Below are 13,065 nucleotides of genomic sequence, written 5' to 3' on the forward strand. Positions count from 1 at the left end.
CGAGACAACGTTGTACCAGTGTCTCGCTCGGGACCGAGACAAACCGGAATCCGAGATCGACTACATTGGTCGTGAGGGAGTTCGAGTGAGTCTCTCAAAATCCCCGTTAGTCGTGGGAGAGTTTAGAAGAGTCTCCCCAACTCCCTAGAAAACCCCGTTAGTCGTGAGGGAGTTTGAAAGAAACTCTTAAACTCCCTATTAGTGGTAAAAATTAGAATGATAGGGAGTTTATAGTGTATTTTTGTCTCACTCCAAATCTCTCAAAAAAGTAGAGATTTTGGGAGAGTCTCTCAAACTCCCTACACTCAACACACCAAACTCTTTCAAACTCCCTATACTCTCTTACACTCCCTCCAAATCTCCAAGATTTAAAATACATTATACTCCCTCCAACTCACCCGTGGACTAACCCCATGTAAAAGTGGTGGTGAACAAAATGACGATAACGTCCTTGGAAAGAAAAAGTACAGGGTCTGTTTGGTCTTTGCATCATTTTTTATATGCAGCACAAAAAAAAATCTATTAATCAAGTTTTTTTTTTTTTTTTTTTTTTTTTTTTTTTTTTTTTGAAGGTAACCATGAGTTTATTTATCTTCCTCCTTAAAAGCCTTGACAAAATAAGCTCTCATGTTGAACGGTGATGAAATCCTCGCTTTTTATTGGCCGAAATAGACCTTTTCTAATGTGGGAGCTATGGTGAAGACACTTAGCATAATTCTATTAGTCGGAATATTAAAAATTAGGTTACATTTTATTTACATCAAGTATTTGACCGTTCTTAGTAACGTCGTTGACAAAAAAGTAGGTGGACAACACTTTTATTAGAGTTTTAATCTAAATAATTTCGTTACACCGTGTTTACACCAAATACTTAACTATACGTTATTGGGTGGACAATACTTCAGTTAAACCGCAATGACTTTAAAAAATTTCCATACAAAATTGTGAACGTGGATTTTTTTCTTCGTCCGATTGCTTGGTTTCCTGATTTGGCTAGGTGTCCTTTAATAATTATGTTTCCAAATTTGAGCGTTTATCTCATGTAATGTAAATTTTAATGAGAAGAATCAAACCCTCTTTATGAAAAAATCTTGCAAACCCTTTTCTCGATTGTTTATCTTGCAAACCATCTTCTCCATTGTTTCTTTAAATTATAGAGTCTAATAATCGAACATCATCGATGTGTTTGAATGTTCTCAGAGGAGTTCTATTATCGGGTGATTTGAATAAAGATAACACGAGGAAAAGGTTAAAGAATCAAACTCTCTGATATTCTTTCGGTGAATTTCTTGCACAGGTACAGAAATGAGAATTCTCAACCAGGTATGAATTTGATTTCTCTTTATCCTCATTGCTTTCGGTGTTCTATTTTTTATACGAGTAATTATGAGATTGCAGCTCCAGATTTTGATGAATACAATTCTTAATAATAAAAGCCTAACTATGGAGGCCAATTGTTGAAGAGATTTACTTGGAGGATCAATGTTGAGTACGCAAAACAGAATGTGTCAGAGGACAGAACAGGGAAGAACAAACTCAACACAGATTGAGATCTCTTATGTGTTATAACACAAATTCTAGGGTTTGCTCCCTTAATCTTTAGCTTATCTCATGTTCTCAATCAAGTCTTCTTTTGATCTTTAGGATATTTAGTCGGCGAGTTCTATTATATTATGCTTGATTAGGACTTTTTATGATTCAGATATTTTTCGGTGAATGTTATTTCTTATTTATTCCTTCTTGGATTCATAGGTCCTTGGTACACGGTGAAAGCTCCACAGAAACAACTGAAAAATAAATCACTGTGTATGATTTTAGAACATATTCAGGTAATGTTCCATACCTCAGATTTTTAGTGGTTGCGTGTACTTTTTTTTCTTCTTATGTAACCTGATTTTGAATGTGGTGCACTCTCATAATGAAGTGTGTGCCCTAATGATATGAAAAAGTTCTACGCATAAGGAAGTGTAAAACATGAGCCTTAGATGGTAAAAATCGCCTCATGCACGAGGACTTGGTCATGAGCAAATAATTTTTCCAGTTCATATAGAATTCGTTTAGATGTATTACGACAAATTTAATTAATGTTTTCAATGTGTTTAGATCTTTTGCCTAAGATACTACCGTTGCAGTTATGAAGTCGAGAACCATGGATAAAAAGTTCAAATAGATTGCACAATTTTGATGCAGGAAATTTCTTAGGAATTTGTCATGTACATATCCATGTAGTGTCTCTGAATGGAAAAGCACAACCTAAAATCATTGCATTGAACTTATATAAGGTGAAGTTTGAAAATTTTACCTTACCTTCCTGCAACGGTTGATTAATTTTAAGTCATTCTTCAGCCAGATGAAGGTACTCATGGATGACGACTTATGCATGTCAGGTCTGGATGTACTGTGTATTATTTCTTAATCTAATGTACGTGCAGGTTAAATCCAAGAAATTCTGACTGTAATTACATTTCAACAATCAGAATGATATTTTCTGTTTAGTTGCAGTATCGTGGGCTGCTTATAGGGGAGGTATGTCGCATTTCAGCCTTAATTTGTTTTATTTCCCTTAACATTTCAACGGACTTATATAGATGTAAAGAAAAACGACCTATTGACACTATATGCATTTCATTTTTTGATAGAGTAAAATACATTTTGGATGCACCTTGTTTGAAAGATTGGATGATTTTGCATGTCGTGTTACTAACGAACTAACAACATTTTGGATGCAACATGTTTGAAAAATACATTGCCACAGGGCGGGGCGAAGCTCCACGCCCACCAAGTTTAAAGAAAAAAAAATGCCTGGTGCACCTTCCAGACACACCAATGACTGGTGGTCAGATGAGAAATCAGGACCCTCGCCCGCCAAACATAACCAACTTTCTTACCTACATTTTACTTTCTAATTATGGTGAGAACATGATTTCGCGAGGTGCCCACAGTGGTTCTCTCATATTGGTTTATTTGTTCCCTCTCTCAATTAGTACTCGACACTGGATATGGAGAAGTGCTTCGCCAGGTTGTAAGCCTTCGATCAGAGCAAACTAATATTCTTCCACCAGAGCAAAGTGTATCAAGTACTTCTATATAAGGTACAAAATACTTCATCGTAATAGCATTCTTATCTATGAATGTTGAGTAGCTCCCATATTTAGTCATTCATGTTTCATGTTCTTTCGGATAGTTCTCAAAAACGAAGTGTTTGGTGGTGAGTGCAAAGTTGGAGAAATGCATACAAAGATCAAGAAAGGTATATAGTCTTTACCGTAATGGCAATATTATCTATCAACGTTACGTGGCTTCCGTATTTAGTTGTAATGTTCTGTTTTCTCAATTTATATTTTCAGGCACGAAAATTTTGGTTGTGAATGCATAGTTGGATTCTGAATATTAAGATCATTTGGATTATGACAATCACTTTCAAATCATATGACCAAGGTAGAAGTAGTCGTATGATATTTTAAATTTTAGTTCATTGAGCATTGGGTGCTGTTTTTTTCCCCTTAAGTTTGAGATGTTAATTCTATTTCAGCAGGACGTTGAAATTACCAATTTTAAGGATAGACTATCTGATTGACTGCACGAAAGTAAGTAGGTGATTCCATTTTATCAATGTGTAATTGAACCCACTTCTAAGGATTCCGGATGTTCAGTGGATGAGAAGCTTTATGTTGTGGATGATGTTTTAGTTTGCAAGGTTATAGTCACGGCAAATTGTGCCTATCTTCTGGCATTAATAGTTACATAGAGTATTTCTAGATTTTTGTCAAATGGCATGGTTGATTTTCATTGATTTGTTGTTTGCTGCATTTCTTCAAGTAGCTCTTCCAATAACTTTTATGCAACGTGCAATTATCATTTACTGCATATCATCTAAGATTTTTCTTTATCAACTTTGGGGATTTCTCAAAAGTGGACGCTATTAAAGAAATTTTAAGTGTCGTGTCTTAGTTCATTGGCTTTTCAATGTAATATAATTACCCTACTTCTGGTAAGCTCATACGTTCTCATACAACAAAGAGCAAGATTATCTTATGCCGGGATCTGTTACATATGCCTGCGCCCTAGCAAGTGAGTCATTGATCACCACTAAAACACGGTCTTCGCCTTTGAGGAAAGATTCGACAGTGGAAACTTATATTGTTTTTACCTTTAAGTATTTTGCAAGTCAATTATGGAAAAATGATTTGTGGTGGTTCATTCTACAGGACCTTCAGAATTGTTTTATGTTTTTTCTCCGCACACCAAATCAAAAATGCATCACGACCGCCACGCCAAATAAAAAATTCATCGCCACGGGGCAGGGCGAAGCCCTGCGCACCCCAAGTCAAAAGAAAAAGAAATGCCCCGTGTGTAGCACTGGAACAAATCTAATTTAGTTTATTTATTTAATTTGTTTGATCATTGGTTACAATTCGAGGGAACGTGGTCCCAAGTCTGTCAAGGAATACAATTTGCTAGAGGAAGTTTGGGCAAGTGTATTCCCAATTGGTTGTTGTCGCCGGTGTGGCCTGCTGTAGTTGGTCTTCCACTGCCTTATTTGCTAAAGCATTCGCCGCTTGGTTCGCCTCCCTGTAGGTGTGTGTGATCTTGTAGTTTGGAACCATTGCTAGTAGTTGTTGTATTTCTTGTACGAGTCTGGTGAGATGCCACAGTTGTGATTGGGTGTCTTAAGGAGGGACACCAGAGCTTGTGAGTCTACTTCAAACCATAGCCTTGGCCATTGGTGTTGAGTCGCCAGTCGTACCGCTATCAGTATTCCCCATGTCTCCGCTAACATTGCTGTGGTGATTCCCAAAGGTGCCGCTATCGTTTTAAGTACATTTCCATTACTGTCCCTACATATGATTCATGTTCCTGCCGGTATTTTGATCCAGTGTACTGTTGGTGCTTTCCATCCTATGTAGATAGTTGTTGTTGTAGTACTTGGTCGCTGATGCCGAGTTGAAGTTGGTCCATTAGCCATGATCGGTGCTGAGTTGTTCTATGCCCATTGGTATTCCTCAAACATGACCAAAATGATCTGGTATGTCTGCCTAAACGTTTGTTGTTGTCCCTTTTAGACCTTTGAATTCCTTGTCAGCCAAATGTGCCACATTGTGAAGCTATACAATGCCCTGATTGACGGTATGTTTGTAGTTGCGCTAAAACCTCATGAACGTTAGTGAGTCGTGAAAACTGATTTGCTGAATTTTTTTGGTGTTGCCGCCTGTGCTAATTTTGTATTCCATTGCTGCCCCTTTGCTGATGTTGATGTTGATGTTGTATGAGACGGTGGTTCGGACTTCTAACTAGATGTGTGATAATGAGTTTGCCAAATTGTGCTAGAGTTGTTGCACTCGAAGAACAAATGTTGTTCTGTTTCCTCATGCAAGCTGCAAATAGGACATGAGCTTATGGTTGTAATTTGAAATCGATGGAGTTTTTTGAAGGTCGGTATACCTTGGTTGGTGACTTTCCACATGGAAAGTCTGATCTTTGGTGGACATTATAGTTTCTAGATTGTTTGTATTCCACAGGATTTGGGATATGGTTTTGGTTTTGTTGGGGGTTAATTGGTTGGGTATTGAATTGGGAGTACTGTAACCAGATTTGGATGTGTAGCTGCCATCTTTGGAGAAGGGCCAGAATGTTTTGTCCTTTTGATGGGTTCTTGGTAGGTAGATGCTGACGATGTATTGAGTCACATGGGTTGGAAAGGTATTGAAGATGAGGCTATGATTCCAGATATTGGTATGTTGGTCAATGAGATGGGCTACTTTTGTGAATTGGGGTAGTTGGTGGTTACTGGTTTGAGTGGATGTTGCTGATAGGTGTGGGATCCAATTTTGGGTGATCATGGTATTGTTTCATCTCCAATTTGTGAGAAACAGTGTTCCTGCAAAACAACAGATAAGTTAGCTAAATTTTTCCGAAGAGGGTTGGGTGAAGATTGAGGTTTTGGGATACAAGGTGATGGGGTTGTTACTTCCAGGTATTTTGGGGTGCATATCGAGGACCAGACTAAATTTGGTTGTTGGTGTAGATGCCAAACTCTTTTAGTCAGGAATGCATCATTGTGAACTCTACTTTTACTTATCCCTAGCTCTCCTAATGAGATTGCTTGTGTGATTGTGTCCCATCCAATGGGATGCATTTTTCTTGTATGCCCATAATGGCCCCAAAAGAAATTCCTTGTGATCTTGTCAATCTTGTCATGGATTTCCACTGGTAATTGTTGCACCTGCATGACATGGTTTGTTGTTGGAGTTAGCGTCGTTTTGATGAGGACCAGTCTGCCAGCTTGGCTTACACATTTGGCTATCCAACCTGATGCCTTTCTCTCAATTCTGTTGAGCAATTCCTTATATAGGTGCGCCGAACTTCGACCTTTTCTAAACTGAATGCCTAAGTAAGTTGGTGGTTCAGAGGTTGTATTTATGTTGAATGTTGCTTTGAGTCTCCCAATTTCCTCCGGATGCAGTTTAGGGTGATGTATCCGCGTTGATTTGTCCGTGTTGATCGATTGTGCTGCTGATGATGAATACGGCTTTAAGAGATGTTGTAAAGCCGAGCATGAGTTACTATCTGCAGAACAGGTAAGGAGCAAATCATCCGCGTACATTAGGTGCAAAATTGACGGTGCCATTTTCGAGATTTTCAGACCTTGTAGTGCTCCTTGTTGTTCAAGTACTCCCAAATTCGTCGACGATACTTCTGCACACAAAATAAATATGTATGGTGATAGGGGGTCTCCTTGGCTGAGCCCTCTCGTTGGTTTGATCCATCCTTGTGCCAAACCATTTATGTTGATAGAGTATGAAACAGAGGAGATGCAGCTCATGATATATTCTATAAAGATAGCAGGAAAACCCATTTTTTCAAAAGTGAGTCAAATGAAGCCCCAATCGAGGCTATCATAGGATTTCCTAATGTCCAATTCAGTCCAATTTTCGATTTTTTTGATGGTGGTGTAATCCTGATATGATGGAATAACTATGTGGCTATAGCTATGTTATCATCAATTGCACGGTTCGGGACAAACGTACTTTGGTAGGGGCTAATCATGAATTGCAGTAAAGGTCGAATTCTATCCACCAGAATTTTGGCAATTATAGGTCACACCACAGATTCTGATGGGTCTAAAGTCACTTGGTTTAGTCGGGTTTTGGTTTTTTGGGATCAAGGTTATGTTTGTATGATTAAAAGGGTGCTATAGGGTAGTATGGTGAAAGAAATGGTGAATCATGGACATGACTTGGGTTTTGATTGAAGGCCAATAGGTAGTGAAGAACTTACTTGTAAACCCATCCGGACCCGGTGCTTTTTCTGAACCAATTGATTTGAGCGCTTTTTCGATTTCCATTGTCGTAACAGGTTGAGTCATAGTTTGGCATTGTGTTGGAGATAACCTGTTAGAAATACAATGAAATAAAGTATGGTCAATGGTTGTTGGTGGAGCAACATATTGTTTGGTGTAGGAATCTAGGATGATCTTCCTAATTATCCCCGGATCCGTTTGCCACACTCATTGTTCATCTTGTAGCTGCAAAATATGGTAAATGCGTTGATGAATTGTCGCCTTAGTATGGAAGAAGGTGGTGTTTAGGTCACCCTCTTGAAGCCACAGAATTATGGATTTCTGTTTCCAATAGCTCTCGTGACATTTGGAAAGCATCGAGTGAGTGTGTTGTAGGTCTTGTTCATGTTGCAACCAAAAATGTTGTTCTGGGCCAGCTAAGGTAGCACAGTTGGATTGGGCCTGCTGAATTTCGTCTTCTACTTGTTTGATAAGAGTCGGTAGATGCCCAAACGTATCTTTGCTCCATCTCAGCAAGGCAGTTGCTGTATCATCCATCTTTTGTAGGAGATTGGTCGGCGGAGACACTGAAAACGATTGGTTCCAGGCTTGAAGAACAACTTCTTGCATCTGTGGGTGTAAGAACCAGAGATATTCTATTGTAAATTGTTTTGCTCGTGGTTTTTTGATGTGTTGCTCTCTCAGTAGAAGATGAGCATGATCCGATGCAATTCTTGGTAGGTGTTGGATGGTCATTTGAGGGTGGAGGTTGAGCCATTGTTGGTTGCTTAGTCCACGATCTAGTCTTTCCATGATGTTATGATCACCCAATTGGTTGTTGGTCCAAGTATATGGATCTCCCTGAAAACCTAAATCAATAAGCCCATTTGTATCAATTACATCTCTGAATGATTGAGCTTGGTTGGTTCCTACAGGTCTTCCTCCTTTTTTCTCCATTTAGTTTGGCACTTCATTAAAGTCACCCATCAGTAGCCATGGTAGTTGATGATGCGGGATGATTGAGTTAAAGTCCTTCCACAAATCCCACTTTGCTTGTGGTTGAGGTGGGCCATATATACCCGAGAACATCCAGTGTTGTGATGAGCTTGTTGGGACGATATAACCATGAATTAAACTTTTATTAGCCACTAGGATTGTTACATTGAGGTTGGATTTCCAGAGCAAACATAATCCACCTTTACTGCCATTACAAGAAACAGCGAAACTCTTATCATAACCTAACAAGTTTGCCAAAAAACCTAATATGAGATGCAGATGATAAGTTTTCTGACAGAAATATGAGACTAGGATTAAACTTGCGGACATACTCCCGTAATTTTTGAATTGTCAAGGTGTTGTTGGCACCTCGACAATTTCATGCTAAGTAATTCATAATGATGGCGAGTGTTGGTCCGGGCCAACAACTCGCATAGGAGTAACATTAGCAATGATTTCAGTCTCATCATCAAGAGATAGATGCCATGCTGGTACAGTAGTTGAACTTGGTGGTGGTGGTGGTGTAGTGTCCTGGGGGATATTAGTTCGAGATGCAGTTGTTGCAGTGGGGCTATGTTATGTAGTTCTTCCACATACATGGCGGACCTTGGCTTCCTGTTCCATTGTGTTGGTATCTCGAACTGCGGTGTTGGTGGCCTGTGGGACACATTCTTGATCTGAGAGAGACTTGAACTTTTGGATTTTTGGTGGTGGTGGTTGTGCTGCAAAATCAGGAGTTGGAGCAATTTGGAGATGCAAAGGTGTGTTTGGTCTCTCCTTCTGTACTTTCCTTTGGTATGTCCTTAGTAGTCGAGCATTCTCAGGTCCCACCGCAGGTACCGAACTGGGTGTAGCACAAGGTGTACCCTTCTGAGCCAAAGGTTCGCTCTGTGGTGGTGTAGATGGTTCACAAGGTAATTCAGCAATACTGGTATTCACTCTCACATGTGGTTCTCCGTTCACTTTTGTAACCCTAATGTCTACTTGGGCCCCATCTGCCTGCAAGAAGCTTGTCAGTAAACGTGTATAATTAACATTAAAGAAACTGGTGAGAGGCAGTGCTTGGTTTGATGTCGCCCCACTTGGGGGCTGAACAGGCATCTGTTCCCCGTTGTGGAAGTGGTAATTTGGGTTCGGGTGGTAGTATGGTTTAGGTCCCATATCCATAGTTGGTCGATCCATTTTTGCCGCCTCCGTGACACAGTCGAATATAGGTACTCCGAACTTGACCGGACCACCAAAATGGATTTGGGTTGGCGGGTGTTGGGTTGTTTGTCCTCTCTGGGCTCTGGTGATGAGAATGTCAGTAGGGACATTCCTTTAGCCTGCAGGCTTCTCCGAGCGGGCTGCATAGATAGAAAGTTCCTGGCTCTGTATTTCAACAAATTTTCCTTTGTCAGAACTGTCCATTGTGTTTGGTGTCGGCGATGCATTAGTTTCATCCGTCGGGTTTGTGGAACTGGGGTCCAGCTGAGACCTTGCTGAGTCATTTCCTTTGCTAACTGACTCGGAATCGGATTTGCAGACGGTTCAGTTGCGGGTTTTGGTTGAGGTGGTGGTGGTTGTAGAGGTTGCTGGGTTGGGTGTTGGGAGTAAAGAGAAGTTGTTGGAGCTATTGGAGGTGGAGGTAGATTGCAAGTTTATAGTAGGTGTTGTGATTCTCCAGGGTTTGTTGAGCAGGATTGTTGTGTATATGAGGAGGCTTTAGGTTGAGGGGAAGATGAGGAGGTGGTGGGGGTACTAGGGTTTTTTGGGTGAGTGATTTGGGCCCTCATTCTGCTGTTGAGGCGGTGATAAGGAAAATCAGGAAATTCATCATCTTGGAGTGCATGATCCGTGCTCAAGAACTTGGTGCATTATTTAGCTATGTGGCCAATAAAGCCGCATCTGTAGAAAATCAGGGGCAGGAATTCATAGGCATATTGTACCTATGTTGGACCTCTAACATCAAGTAGAACACCAAGAAGAAAAGGTTTCTTCAAGTCCATCTTCAGCTTAGCTCGAGGAGGGGTTGAGTTGATATCGACTTTCAGTACAGTTCATACGTTTCTTAGGAGTTGCTCAACAGCTAACTTATCCACAAGAAAAGAAGGGGAAATGGAGGACCTGTAGCCAAAAAAATGCTGCAAGGAAACAATCATTAGGATTAGCTAGGAACTTACTGTATTCTTCAAACAATACCACCTGGTGAGAAATAACCCATGGTTCGTGGGCTAGGATGGTAGCTTTGTCACTTTCATGAGTCAAGGTAACTTTGAATGCTTCTGAGTTGGGAGCCGTATCAACATGATCGATGGTGATGGGGTGGCAGTGTTGTTTAAGGGCATGATACAATCCTGATTTGCTAAACTTTCCAAAAGGAGCCAAAGCTGCTAGACAACGGCTATGATGATTCTGCATGAGGTCTTGCATGCTTGTAGTGAGTTGAAAAATCACAGTATCTTTATGTTGAGGCTGATGTGGACGTTGTAAAGTGGATGATGATGTTGGACGGGTTTGAGGTTGATGTCGTGATGAAGAATCAACTCCTTTTTGGAGATTCCGTTCTAGAAGATTTTGATGATTTGAGCTTTTCTGTAAAGATGGTGTTGATGGGATTAAAGTATCAGTTGGGGAAGAAGAGGTCGATAAAATCGAAGATGTTGTAGAATATTTTATGGGGGAAGTAAAGGTGGTAGGAGGGTTAGAAGGAATATAATTTGTATGATTATCTTCTCTCGGAAGAAGAGAGGAAACTTGGAAGTTGAGCTTCTTTTCAGGCGTGGTTAGCATGGAAGGCAGAGGTGATGATGGCGAGTTAGACGGTGGTGGTTGTTTCTGGTTGGTCATTTGTTGCGGTGAATGGTTCTTCGTTGGATGCAGATAAAAAATGAAAAGAAACTAAAGAGGGAGAGGGGATCGAAGAGAGACAAAGGTGGGAGGACAAAATCCCAGGAAAGAAATTTGCTTGTAAGATAATAACACATATTGAATTGGTAGTATCAACGTAATGTGATATAACAATTCCTAGATCATATTGTTATTCTCCAAGAACAAACCAAATGAGTGATGTGCGAATTTTGGATCTTGACTTTAGTCAAACTCAAACAGCCACATGCTTCTGGATGTTCTGAGTGCGAGACTAATACCTAGAAGGGCGAACTATGCTACCAGGAAAAAAATCTATTAATCAAGTTGCGTAAAGAACATTGTTTATGTTTCAAAAAAAAAACAATGTTATGAACACAACTAGGGCTACACAAGAACCGGATCGGAACCGGTGATCCGGATCGGAATCAGACCGAAACTGGTGAAGGCAATACGGTGAATGTGAACGAAAATCAGAACCGGTATAGGAGTGGGTAAGGTAACGGTTCTGCCCGGTACCCAAAACCCGGTTAATCTTATCTCTTGATCTGAATATATATCCCAGACGTTCATTTATAGGTCATCTAATCATATCTCTTAATTTTAGGTTAAATATGTAGTCTCATCTCATCTCTCTTTCATTTTTTATTTCTTTATTTCTATTTCTTTCTTTCTTTCCCATCTCTCGACTCTCTCTCTCTCTGAGAAGAAAAAAACAATACAAGGTAATTGAGAGATGGAAGAAAAGGAATTAGATCTGCTACTATTGATAGGGGCAAAGATTATTGTAGTAGGATAAAAACTGATTCTGCTGGTAAATTGGATGTACCGCCGAGAAACGAATCTAAACCCTAAAAAAATGTACTGCATGAGTACTTTAAATTTGAGAAATCAATCTGTACAATTCTGGCTTAAACCAAGAAATGGTCGTTCCAGTCTTGCTTCGATCACAAAATGAAGGAGAAATGGTTGATCTTAGGGAGGGAAGCAAAGAAAGTGTTGAGATCAGAACGATGAACTATGAAAGTGTAGTTGTTTTATGACTTGTATCAGAATGTATTACTCGCTTGCGAAATGTAAGTTATAAGTTCTTGGTATTTTCAGGATACTTGTGTTAATGAACCCCTTCTCGGTTGAAATAGATTGGTTTTACTCCCACTACTTCTCTACTCCCACTAACTGTCCGCCTTTCCTGACACTTTCTCGTAATGGGCGTGCCGCATGCCGCACGCCGTAAACTGCCAGACCAATACCCTGATGAACATCCCCCAGTTTGTGACATGTTTGATGTCTCGAGTATTTTGTAGAAAATATGTAGCAAGTTACATGAGGAATGAAACAAGTCCTACATGGTAGTTGTTTAGTGAGTCTTTCTTGCAAAACCTAATTATTTCGACCAATCACGCGCAAGATAGGCGGCAGGAAATCATATGTGATAAGTCAAGTCGTGAGACTTACCGCAAAAAATAGCATGCCATGCTTTTAGGTCAAATAATTGAATTATTGTGAAATCAATATTTATAAAATATTGCTTGTAATCAGTGCTTGTAAAGCATCTCTTTTAAGCAAGCATCTCGAAATTAATCGATGCATATGAAGTGTCGCTATTAGGAGCGCGACTAACCTACTTTGAGTAGCTACCATAAGCTATTTGAGTAGATTGAGGACGAGGTGATCGGTCCTCATAGGAGAGGAATGACTGGAAGCCATTACGATATCTTATTGGTCGGCCTAAAATTAGATCTAAACTGGTTAAATCAGCTAGCCAAGTTGGATGGCTGAGATAATTTGCGGCAGTTTATGTTAATTCGTGAAATTTCGTAATCAGAAAATTCAGGTGTGAGACCCGTACTAAAACTGTTGTACAATTCTCATACGAACTTGGATTTTGATGATCCTCCCCTCCATTCTTATCAGAAAAGAATTTCCTATCTTTTTACTCG

Source organism: Papaver somniferum, chromosome 5, assembly GCF_003573695.1.
Source record: "Papaver somniferum cultivar HN1 chromosome 5, ASM357369v1, whole genome shotgun sequence".
NCBI classification, from domain to species: domain Eukaryota; kingdom Viridiplantae; phylum Streptophyta; class Magnoliopsida; order Ranunculales; family Papaveraceae; genus Papaver; species Papaver somniferum.